This window comes from Amphibalanus amphitrite, unplaced genomic scaffold (assembly GCF_019059575.1).
Source record: "Amphibalanus amphitrite isolate SeventyFive unplaced genomic scaffold, NRLGWU_Aamphi_draft 000781F_arrow, whole genome shotgun sequence".
Taxonomy (NCBI): domain Eukaryota; kingdom Metazoa; phylum Arthropoda; class Thecostraca; order Balanomorpha; family Balanidae; genus Amphibalanus; species Amphibalanus amphitrite.
Genome location: NW_024882275.1, coordinates 270194 through 283212, shown reverse-complemented (window position 1 = coordinate 283212; position 13019 = coordinate 270194). Strand labels below are relative to the sequence as shown.

Below are 13019 nucleotides of genomic sequence, written 5' to 3'. Positions count from 1 at the left end.
TCGACCGCGGCACTGTACGGAGGATGCCTTGGTCGATGCTGTCGAATGGCTGGCTCGCCGCATAGAGGAGGGTCATGTGGCTGCTGTCACGTCACGTCTATCGATTTGAGTCGTGCCTTCGACAGCGTCGACCACGGCATCCTTCTGTCGAAACTACAATGGTACGGCATCGACGAGAGATGGTTTCGGAGCTACCTGGATGGGTGACGGCAGGCGGTGAGAGGCGGCTCCTTAATCCTTCCCCTATCCCATGGTGTACCTCAAGGCTCCCTGGTCGGCCCGATCCTGTTCAGCATCTTCACCAATGCCACCTCCCCTCCTATCTCCCACATGGACGGTTAGTCTCTTACGCAGATGATACCCAGCTCCTTGACTCCGTCCATCCCGAAAATCTACCCATCCTTAAAGCCCATCAGGAGGAAACCCTTCTTACGGTTCAGTCCTATTTCACATCCAATTCCTTAAAAATGAACCCATCCAAAACAACCCTGCTCCTTACGCATGTTTATTAATCCCACCCAGAAATGATAAACAAAGCCTCTGATTGGCCAGTTTTGGCTGACAGACGCAGAATATTTGTCAGCAATAGAATACTATGCTTTAGCACGTTTTCAATAATGACGCATCCGTTACATTTACAGGTTAGGGCAGCTAAAATATTGTAATGGATCTAACATGTTAAATATAACATTTTTGGAAGCCGGTACAGATTGTTTCTAGTGAGTTAGGTGTTACAAAGTATTAAAAGAAATGATTGTTATCTGTTAAATAAAGAACAAAAGCTTTTAGCTACTAACATCCGCCTGACAGTCTCCAGAATCCTGCGTACGGGGACACCGCAGTCTCTGTTTCTTATGTTATCGCGATGGGGAAAAATTGAAATTTTAAATGAGTCAGTATCGTGTTAAGAAGTACTGATGCTTTCAAAACTAAATGCCTTTCAATTCAAATTCCAGAATATCTTTTCGCGGAAATAGCCCTTTTCAGCCTGTGTCTAACGCTACAAGTCTGAACAGTGAGCGTCTCATGCGTTGCTCACGTATCGCGATAAAAGGGACGGTGTCATATAATCAAATGAACTTTTCTTATGCATAGAGCATTTGAAACCTCACACCAAACGCCTCCCTTCCTTGTTTTCCACTGCTGCCTTTCACATACCTTACCTAGTACCTACCCAATGACCGTTCCAGCTCGACGTTCCTTATAGACTGCATCACATTCAACGGCCATAGCCCACCTACGCTGAAAACCAATCGGAGGCACTTTCAATCGTCCCTTGAATAAAATTGCTACCTACACGCATTTAGAGGAGAACGAGGCCCAGAAAAGGCGTGCATAAAACGATCGGTTTCGGCCCCCATGGAATAAGGCAGGAGGTAAAATCATATTGATTGAAGAACATTTTCGAGGACATGATATCTATCAGATATTATTTTGCAAAGGTATTATGAACATAACGTCCGCGTATCGCAGCTCTGAATCTGCTGGTGTCAGTCCCATGCAGCAGCCACCGGACCACTGCCCCGCCGCCTGCCGTTCGCTGATCATACAGGCCGGCTGTCCCAGTGTCTCATCAAACGATCACAGCTGACTCATTATTTATAAAATGCCAAACAAAAACAGACACCCAATATTATAGATCACGCCAGCTCTTTCAGTCATGCGCGTGGAGATATATCGGTAGTTTTCCTATCACAGATCACACTGAACAGAGGAAAAGCGTACACACGCAGCAATAAATAATGCATTATCAAGTACACCGATCGATGCATCGTGGAATACACCGAAAAAAATACATCACTGCTTTAACGTTCCCCAGGTGGGTGGGCCGTGGGGGCGTTTTTGGCCACACCTGACAATTTTGTGCTTGCATAGATAAAACGACACGAAACTTAGTATAGCTTATGTATAATGCATCGATTCGCATCAATTGTGAAAAAAAGTAACCCCATGTCACCGCTAAGGTCAGGTCAGGTCACCATGAAGTAGAAGTTTGAAACTCGAGCTATTGCATGAGAGAATCAGTACCAACATCTTGAATATCTTTAATTTTGATATCGATGGTGACCTAGGGTCAGGTCAACTTTGCGACGTCTCCAGTTTCAGTCAGTATGAGGAACTCGAAATGTTCTGCTTTTGAAACAAAAGCACTCAAACATCGGGATCTATCGTATGCTCCTGAGGTCATCTCAGGTCATGTAACGCCTCCCAACAGTTTATTTTTGTACATCGATTTTAGATGGAACGTGGCCAGAGCGCTAAAAGCATCATAATCATAGTCGGCGGAACAGGCCGAGGGCACCGGGGCACCGTGCCCTTTGATTTTGGCATTTTAACATTAGCCCTATGGGCGTTGCATGGAAAGAATGAGACCAAAAGTCGGCAATGTCCCCTTAATTGAAGGTGTTCCGCCGCTACTGATGTTAATCTCAATTTCAATGTAACGAATCAATGACATGCAAAATGACATTTTCTGCGACATTGACCTGAGGTCAAATTTATTAAGCTGACCTTGTTAGGCCAAGAAGACGAGAGAAACGCAGTGCCGGTAAAATCAACGTAATAAAAGGTTGGTATCAGTTTAAAGAATTTTTAAAGAAAAGACGACTTCCGAAGCAAGCCGATTGTTCAGTTTTTGCCCTTTGGAGGCTTAACCCTAGTTGACCTTAGCTCAAATCTGAGAACCTGAAAGATTTTCGAAAGAGCTATCGAATTCGCTTTTCCGCGGCGCTGTAGCTTCTTTGGTTCCCGAATTATGAACCAATTGTGAAGTTGTCAAAATCGGGGGCCAAAATTCGTCATCATTTTACTTTTGGTGACCTCCAGTGACCTCAGCGATGACCTGATCAAAAATGATCTGTATGATTCTGAAGAAAAATAGCGATCTATAGATTGATTTTACTGCGTCTTTCCAGCTTTGCTACATTCCAAGATAACCTGGTGTGGCCGAATACACCTCCCCCCCCCCCCACCAAGTTGGCTGAGGGCCACCCGGGCGCGGGTTAATAACATGGCGCAACAGGTTTTGTTATCAACTTGTCCTTTTCACACATAGGCGACACTAGATATCACAGCCAACGCCTATCACCAAACTGGTGGTGGGCTTTGGCCAGCGATCGCCGATCGGGGCCAACGCGGGCTCTTACTCGTCCACAATCAGCAAGAATGATGAACTACAGCTGCTCCAGACCGGCCACTTCAATCCAGCGTGTAATCTTCAGTCCACATCAGAACCACTAGTGAAACTCTACTGAGTGGGCCAACTGCACTGCATCTTTGACCTCCTTTGCAGCTCTGGCTTTTCAGAATTTGAACAGCCTTCTCTTTCCCATCCTTCTGTGCTGATGAATGATGATCCTTTGGAAACCTGGAAAAAGACAGTGCAGACTCAGGGAGATGAAACTGTTTTGCTATGGGTCTGTTCCAGTCGCACTTCCTAACACATCTAAACTCCTCAAAGAGCAAGATAGAGGAGGTTGGAGCAGGGCCCTTCTTGGCTTTGTAGGGGCGAAAGCTGCCACTGGAACAGGGAAGCAATCTTGGAGGAGTTAAGAGGTGTTAGGAAGTGCGACTGGAACAGACCCTATGACAATGTCTGTGCATAGAGCAAGCAGATGGTAGAAGTGGTCAATTGGTGAGTGGAACAAATGCAAATGTCAGGAAAGCAGTCATATTTTGTGATAGACATGATGCAGATGTTGGCCAAGCTGACAAGGCAGATATGATTACCAGCTTGTTATACTAGTCTATAACTCATCATATTTTCATGGTTAACAGAGGGAATATAATGTAAAAAAAGCCTTAGCCAGATCAAAGTAGATAATATAAGTTCTATAGAAAAATGTTTATGTAAGTAATGTAGGATTTGTGGTTTTTAGAGGCTAGGTAAATGTGTTCCCTGTTCAACAATTCTTCAGCATTCAGACATTGGTGTCAATGTACAATGTACATGCATCAACATACCTGTTGTGAAGTGATTCTGGGCTGCTTTCCTGAGCAGTTGATGGCCACCACTGGAATCTTAAAAACACAGCTAATTTTTTCCATTTTGTTAACTATGACTGAGGATCTTCTGTGCTGAAAGAGAGATAGACAATAGACATCAGCTGATAGACATTGTACAATGTACAACTCATTTGTGAAACAAGATCAATTCCATTTAGGGGCAGGTCGTAGGATAATGGTGACATGAATGAATTTCAGTTTTCACTTTTCACCAGTCCAGGTACCTGGTGACAAAATGAAATATTGTAGGAGGTATCAATGATAATGTTTCTGGTAGAAAATGCAGGCATTTTAGAATTCAGTTGAAGCTTTAGATGGAGGTTTTTTGGAAAATATTTGCCACAAATAACATTGGAATCTCAGAAACAAAAATCAAATCTTACTTGATGTCAAAAACAAATCAAACTATTACCATTGAGCACCAAGCAGCATGCTGAGTAGTCATTCACTAAGACATATGCATGTTACACATGGCTACAGTACTTTGAAATAGCTTTTATAAAATGTATGCACTCATGTAATGCACTAATGTAATATGTAAAATGTCAGCTAAAACTTGTTTTACACTAAACCTGCTAAGCCAAGAAAAAAAGATAAATATGAGAAGCCCAAAACAAGTTATTGAAAATATAAACACAGGTAACGTTACAACAAAACTGAGTCAAAACACTCAAAACTAAGTGTTTCAATGAACGCAAGATTAATGCGTGTCACAGAAGCAGCTGTCCACTGTAAGGCAGAGTGGGCACAGCATGGTGAAAGCAGGAAGTGGTGCACAAAACTGAATTAAGAAGAGTGCCCGACTAACTGTATCTACATTCTACATCCCTTTACATGTAGGTACTTACAAAATTTGAGCACAATCAGCCAAAACTTAACTGTGAAGGAGGCCATGCCCACTCGCACATGAGAGGTGTGCAAAAACATGCCTGTAATACCTTATGCCTAGATACATAAAGATGAAAATGTGTTGTGTCTGTGTGCCTGGTTAGTGGCATGACGTGACATGACTATTATCAATACCTGACAGTACAATTAGCATGATATTATCATTATTGCAATTGTAATAAAAAATTATCAATTGAACTTTTCTTCTCACTTTATATAGCCAAAATACCTGAGATTTTTTAATAACCGAAGGTTTGTTGTCAATAGCTAAAACACTATTCTTTAGAATTGTGTTTTTCTATTGAAAAACAAATCTGAGTTCCCTGACAATTTGGCAAAAGCTGCCTGAGATCAGTACAACTTGATGCTCGAGAAAACGGCTGCCCCAAAAATTCTGATTTTTTTCAGGATTTCTAGTGGGCCAGGTGATCTACGTCCTGGTATGGGTCTCCCATCCGCGGAAAATCTGGTGCACGTGCCACGTGACTTTGAAAATTCCCGTGTTAAGCCAATGGGCAAAATGAAAAAATGCGTTCCACGGCAGATTGCTCGAAAACGATCCAAACGACCCCCCATTTTCTTCCATGCGGATCAACCACCATTCGGTGCACTACCCATGGGTATGTCGCAAAGTGGCCGGAAAAGTCCAGAACCACGTGCCACGTGCCGTTGAAAATGACCCTGCACACCGGAAATTTGGGCTTTTGGTCATTTCGGCGCACCCATGATGCATACTATGGCGTGGGTGAACAAACAATGGGTGTCATCCGGTCGGCAACTGTTAAAGGTGTCGTCCAGTGGGTCAAAGTGGTAGTTTCGAAGTTTTGGGATCCACCATTCTGGGGATTCTTTTTGACAATATACTTACGTTTCTTGGCGCAATATTCATTCCACCCAGCCGGTCGTCAATGCGTTAGGTGACCCAAATGACGATTGACCTGAAGGAAGTTGGGGGCGAGGAACACGCACGTGCCATCTGTTTTTTAATTGGGCGCTTTCATCTAGGAGATTTTTGCAGATATCTTTTTGATTTGTGAAAATGACCAAAAAGCTGAATCTCTGGAATCCTAGCGGTATGCCAGTCGTTGATAAATTATTATCTTGCTGCGGCCGGGCGCTTAGTTGCGGTGTTTGCGTTTGGCGGCTGGCGGGCGACTTTTAGTCGTTTTCGATTAGCAGTTAGCGTCGGTGCGATGCGGACGGTTTTATTTTTTCGGGGTTTCGGCGTTTTTTTTGTGTGGTTTGCGGCGGTCGGGCGATTTTTTTCGACGTTTGCGTTGGCGTTTCGGGCGTGCGTTTTGCACGTTTTGCGGTGTAAACGTTTTGCGGCGGGCGGGCGTTTTGTGTTTTTTTGCGGTGCTTGCCTTTGGCGGCGGGCGGGCGGGTGGGTGGTGCGGGCGGTTTTCTTTTTTTTTGCGTCGTTTGCGGTGTTAAATTTGTTTGCGGTTGGCGGCCGCTTTTTCGTTTTTTTGCGGTGTTTGCTTTTGGCGGCGGGCGGGCGATTTTTAGGCGTTTTCGGTTGGCGGTTAGCGGGCATGCGATGCGGGTGGTTTTATTGTTTTGCGGCGTTTTTGCGTTTTTTTATTTGCGGTTTGCGGCAGGCGGGCGTTTGTTTATTTTTTGCGACGTTTGCGTTGGCGTTTCGGGCGTGCGTTTTGCGCGTTTCGCGGTGTTTGCGTTTCGCGGCGGGCGGGCGTTTTTCACAATTCAAAGTCCAAACCTTCGGGCCAGAGCGCTCCTCGAAAAGCGCTGCCCTCGAGTATCAAGTTTGCGTACTCCAAAATCGTAACTTCTGCTTCCTCCAGTACTTTATAAGTTTGCGCAAGACTATTATCCATTAGATGTAGGGACGATCATGACCACTTGACTAAAAAATGGTTCACTTGGTTCTTACAAGCCTGTTAACTCACTACACAAGGGGAGGGGGCACTACAAAAGGGTGTGGAAATCGCCACATTTGTCTCATGATGTTTGATGCATAATAATCGGTATCAAAATATCGTCGTATTAGTATGCAAGGTCACCAAAGAATGAGCCAACGTTATTTATCAAATATCAAAGCAAATTGGCAATATCTAGCACAACGAAACACATAATTCAACACCTAACGACGCCGGCCGAGTCCCCGATACCACCATGGCGACCGCTCAAGTCCAACTGGCCGGCAACTGGCCAATCAGGGAGATTGTTTGTCATTTCTGGGTGGGATTAAAAAACATGCGCTCGTTACTGGCACCACTAGCAACCTTAACCCGCGCCCGGCTGGGGGTCCTGGATTTCCACGCCCTGCTGGGGGGGGGGGTGTTTGAACACCCCCCCCCCCTTCTAACTCGGCTCCTGGGCCACGTAGCGATACGCGGAAGGCGGCGTTCGAAAGAGCGTAAAAAATAATGAGGAAATCACTTCGGTCAATTTTTTGGTCAGGTCAAAGGTCAGGTCACCAGAGGTCATTGAAGGCAAAATTTCGCCGATTTCCAGGTCGAATGTCAAAAGTTTCCAAGAAGCCAACGCATAACTCGGGAACCAATAGAGCTACAGCGCCGCGGAAAAGCGCATTCGATAGCCCTATTAACGCCCTTTCTGAGTAATTCTCTCAGATTTGACCTAGCGTCAACGGTTTTGCCTGCAGGGGGCAAAAACTGCAAAAATAGCCGATTTTTTTCGGAAATAGTTTTTCTGCAATAACTTTTAACCCAAGCCTTGTACGAGCTTACTTTTACCGGCATCGTGTTCCTCTCGTCAAGACGCATCGAATGAACGAAAATTTGACCTTGAAAGGTCAACTTGAAAATTTGACCTCAGGTCAAGGTCATGACCTGACCGGAAAGGGTCATGTTGCATATCAGTCGATCCGTATCGTCGAGCTGAACACAGCTAAGGCGTTTTTATCGCTCTAGCATGCCTCTATCAAAAGTTATTTGCGAAAAACTGTTAGATACCATTCGTGACCTAAGATGCCTGCAGGCAGGTTTGCCTGCAGGCAAAACCGTTGACGTTAGGTCAAATCTGAGAGAATTACTCAGAAAGGACGTTAATAGAGCTATCGAATGCACTTTTCGCGGCGCTGTAGCTCTATTGGTTCCCGAGTTATGCGTTGGCTTCTTGGAAATTTTTGACATTCGACCTGGAAATCGGCGAAATTTTGCCTTCAATGACCTCTGGTAACCTGACTTTTGACCTGACCGAAAAATTGACTGAAGTGATTTCGTCATTATTTTTTACGCTCTTTCGAACGCCGCCTTCCGCGTATCGCTACGTGGCCCAGGAGGCGAGTTACAAGGGGGGGGGGGGTGTTCAAACACCCCCCCCCCCCACGCCCCCAGCAGGGCGTGGAAATCCAGGACCCCCAGCCGGGCGTGGGTTAAACTGGAAACAAAGTACATCATTCAATGCGCACGGACATGCTGAGTTCACTGGTGTTTTTCTTTTGGCTCTATCTTAAATAGATCAGAAGTTATAAGCGAAAACCCTTTGACTTGCTTAAGCGAATTTTTTACATTTATATGCCCCCCCCAAAAAAAAAACAGTAGCGGCGGAACACATTCAATTAAGGGGGGGGGGGGCACGGCCGACTTTTGGTCCCATTCTTTCCATGCAACGCCCATAGGGCTTATGTTAAAATACCAAAATCAAAGGGGGGCACAGTGCCCCGGTGCCCTCCCCGTTCCACCGCCTATGCCCCAAAACCCCCTAAATGTTGACCTAGAGCAATCAACTTTGTACAGGGGCAAGATTTCTTGTGGACCCATCCACCCCGTAAATTTGATGTTTCTAAGTGCCTTAGGAGCCATTCGCCAGGGGGTCGTACCAACCCCCCCCCCCCGGCCGTCCTCGTTATGAAAAAGGCCCTGGCCTGGCGAGGGTTAACCCACAAGCTGCTGGGTGGCATAAAGTTGCCCCCCTCCCTTTGCTTTTGGTGTAATATCTCCAAAACCGGACAAGATACGAAGCTGAAACTTGGCATAGCTTCATATGAATGTCAAGGTCACATTTGAGGAAAGTTTGGTGGTTGTAGCACCTAAGATGACGTCACAGTGACGTCATACAGTTATCTCGTTTTCCGATAGGGAGCGTTTCTGATGTCGCTGAGCATGAAACGCAGCGGTAAATGAAGTAAACAGCACCTGCTGTCATTCTGCAACATCTAAGTTCACTATCAACTAGATCCTGATCAGTTATCGGTCTTATATTCCCGAGTGCTGTTCACGGGCACCTGCGGTAGCTGCGGTAGCTGCGGCTCGGCGGTCAGCCGGGTAATGACGTCACAGAAAGTGGGGATGGGGCGGGTGGTGTGACGTCATACGGCTGCGGCCGGCTGCGGTCGCCTGCGTCTCCTGCGGTCGAAACGATCCGACCGCAGCGGCCGCAGGAGCCATTTGTAATGCAAAGTGGCGCGGCAGTTGTGCATTCGTGTAACTTGGGCGGAAAATTGACACGGCCGCCTCAGACGAACGCGTGATGACGTGCGCACAAGTGGGCGGGACTTACAGCCTGCGATCTACCGCAGCTACCGCAGTTACCGCAGGTGTCCGTGAACAGCACTCCGGTCTCATGTGTCGGTTATATTGTGAGAAAACTTTGAGACGCCAATCCACGATTGGGCTTCTGACGTCACTGTGACGTCATTTCAAATGGGATCGACACAACATTTGGACACAACCTCGGCTAGCTATTCAGGAATATGTGTGCAAAGTTTCGTTTCTCTAGCTCTTCGCATTGCGACGATATCATCGGAGAAGTAAAGCCTGAAACAGACTCTTTCTGCGTTCAGGAAATCGCATGCGAGAGCCTATCTGTTTCAGGCTTAAGCAACTATATGCCCCCCCCCCCCGTCCAGCGGCTGGCGGGTGGCGCGGAGGCCCAGCGGCCGCCGGGTTAATCTACTCGTAACAAGCCTTGGCCTTGTAGCGAGCGTGCATGCCCGTGCGGGGTTCACGCGGTAGCAATTCACAACAATGCGCGTTTGGAGTTTGGACCACAGGGGAGCACTGCCGCTTCAACCCTATTGGCCGTAGTGTCTAACGGTGGCGGCCATATTGCGCAGACCAGGAACCGGCCGCCGCCTGTGTTGAGGAATAGGGAATTCTGGACCTCGATTTACGTTTGCGGCCGCCGCATCCGTTACGTTCAAGTTACGTAGATACGGAACCCGGCATCTTACGCAAAATTGAGTGGGGAACACGATCAAATCTTCAGAATTCCTCAAATTCACTCGCCGGACCATCGTCTTTCTACATTTACCCCGACCGACAGGGTTGATTGAACCCACCTCGCTAATGCGCCGCTAATTCAACTAGAATTTAGCGGTTAAGTGGTCGTATGGGGCAGAGTACAATGCAGAGTGACTGGTAGGAGTCCGCTTTCAAGGAATCAGGTCAAACGGTGACCTCTGAGGTCAGGTCACGTGACCCAAGGCACAGGTTCGGTTTTTGGTAAATAACTTCGCCAAAAAATGACCGTAGAGCCGCGATTTTGGCATCATCGTGTTCACCTAGCTCAGGCGCATCGAGTGATATACTTTTTGTTCGGGTGAGGTCAATTTAAGGTATTGACCTCGTGACAAGGTCAGGTCAGAGCTCTCAGGTCACGAAGCTGGTCGAGTAAGGTCATGTTGCATATCATTCGATTCGGCAAGTCTTTCTGAGTCCATTTGTGGCTTTCCCGATTCGCTAGCTTAATTTTAACGGGAGTTATTGAAGAAAAGTTTATGACCCTTGTGACGTCACAAATGACGTTACGCAAGGGCAACAATGCAAATGTGAAGCATCGGGCCTTGCAAGGAATGCATGAAATCACGATTCTATATCAGTTGGGCAAACTAGACTTTTGGAATCAAAATATGGAGGCATCAATAATTTGATTCTGGTGGGAGGAGCCATGACCAAATATGGGCATGGAATCAATTTTTTGATTCATTTGGGTACACTTTTGACTTCAAATGTATCGCTACGGTTGAAAGTCGAGGGTGAGACTAAATGCTTACTTCGAAATCTAAGCTGTGTTGCGGCATTGGCGGTTATGTGCGGCGTGTATGCCGCATGATTAGTAAGTGGCGACCACTAAATTAAAGACAACCTGTTTCCAAACTGTTTTCAATGTTTTGCATACCAAAAATGCCAATCGCTCTCATCGCTCTCGTCATAAGATATTTAGATTTAAATAACTAATTTATCTGCATCATCATTTTGAACCAAATTAATGCTTTCGACTTAGTACTCACTCATTCCTTCCTTCGTTGGCTCCAAACAGTACTTCGATTGTCTGGAAATCGTGTGCCAAATCCCGCACCTGTATACGACTGGTGCATATAAAGGCCGATGTAAGAATTTCAATAGGCTCTCGCATGCGATTTCCTGGCTACCCAAAAAGTCTGTTTCAGTGTTTCAGTCATGCTATCAAAACATGGTATGTCAGCCCTGTCACCAGCTTGTAGTGCCCCTGACTGTCACCGACTCCCTTCCCTCCTTAAAAGCATAGTTTCCCTCCATCATCTCTACTAGATTTAGGTGATGCTCCGACAAATTCACAAACAAGACCGAACTTGTTCGGAGTTCGGACTGTGAGTTAACCCTCGCCCTTTAGGGAGTCGAATGGTCGAACGGACTCCCCTCGGTTTTTCGCAAATAACTCGCGTAAAAAGCGGCCGATCACGACGTAACTTTTAGTACCCTCGCGTTGATCAATTTCGATAGGCGTTATCACAAGTGTATTCGCGGCCATTGGGGCGACGTAAGAAAAGAAGAAAACAACTGGCCCCAAGAACTTTAAATTATCAGTTAGCATGCACGTTTTCCTTGATATGTAGAGAATTTACCATTAATTGTGAGAGAAAATTGCATTTAAAATCTTCCATTTATGCTTTTTTTCATCGTTTGCACAGTATGTTCTTTTACTAAGCTAGAAACACTAATTAGAAATAGTTCCCGCATCATCAAGAACAATAGAGAAGGCTTGAAGTGAATACAATAACCTAAACGGTTTTGTAATCCACGTGAAGACACTTCTAAAATTGCCTGTAGAAATATTAAAGGCAAAAGTTCAACTTTTTCACAAGACGGATGGCTATAAACCTATTCAACGTGTGACAACTCAGCCGGTATTTCGTCGCCTACAGCCCAGCTTTCCCTAGTGACCGATAGAGGCGCTGCTATCGATGTCCGCCCGTGCCGCCTAACGTTTACACCTATCCTGAAAGTTTCATGACCCTGACGCAAATAACCTTTGACCTGTGACCTACTTTTCGAGACCATGTTTGGCCGGAACCGCGATTCAGCGTATGTCGGCTCGCATTAGCAGCGCGTTTGCAGTCTTTTCGTGGTTTCAAGCGTTCAAACATAAGATATGATGTTGCCCCCATGCATTAGGGTGGGTTTCAAGGTCACCTGAAGGTCAGGTCAGGTCATTGACCTTTGGTGACCTCGGTTCACTTTTTCGAGTTTGACATGTTTCTAGGCCAGTTTTTTTTTCGAGCTGAATTCGAATTAAGCAACCACATGAACGTTTACAAAGTAGTTTTGGTGCCTTCGTAACATGTTACGAGGCTGTCAGAGGCGGTTGACACCTACTACAAATACTCGGCAGGACCTCTACTGGTTGACCTGACCTGACCTAACCCGACCTGGCCTAAATGAATGAAGACATCATCTGTGATCAAAACTTGCATGATATTCGTGATCAGCACCCCGAAAAACCCCATAGCAGCCACACTACGACGTTCTAACAGGTCCCAATTTTCCCGCCTTTTGGGTCATGGACCTGACCTGGAAGGTCAACCGATGACCTAGGACCTTAAAATTGGGTACCATCGGCTTCCTCTCGTCACGGGCAACACGCTCGTTTTTTTCCGCGAAGCTCTAGCTTGATCAGGAGCGAAACGGCAAGGGGTTATACCTTATACGTTCGCGGCTGGAAAAACACCAATACGGGCGAGGGTCAAGTTGAAAGTATTAATTTGGTTCAAAACAATGATGTAGATAAGTTAGTTATTTAAATCTAAATATCCTATGACGAGAGCGATGGACATTTTTGGTATGCAGTGTTATCCATTGAAAACAGGTCAAAGCTATTGAGTTTTTAATTTAGTGGTCGCCGCTTACTAATCATGCGGCATACACGCCGCACATAAC

General features: G+C 45.9%; 1 protein-coding gene and 1 long non-coding RNA gene across 2 annotated transcripts in view; one reads left to right on the top strand and one right to left on the bottom strand.

Moving 5' to 3' along the window:
- The window catches only part of LOC122366051, a 134602-nt gene that overhangs the window by 26982 nt on the left and 94601 nt on the right, over positions 1 to 13019 (top strand). The gene's annotated exons all lie outside the window — the stretch shown is intronic.
- On the bottom strand, positions 1587 to 4520 carry LOC122366052. The gene is made up of 2 exons (XR_006253827.1): positions 3964 to 4520; positions 1587 to 3367 (listed from the first exon to the last, which is right to left on the bottom strand). It is a non-coding gene; the product is annotated as an uncharacterized LOC122366052 (long non-coding RNA).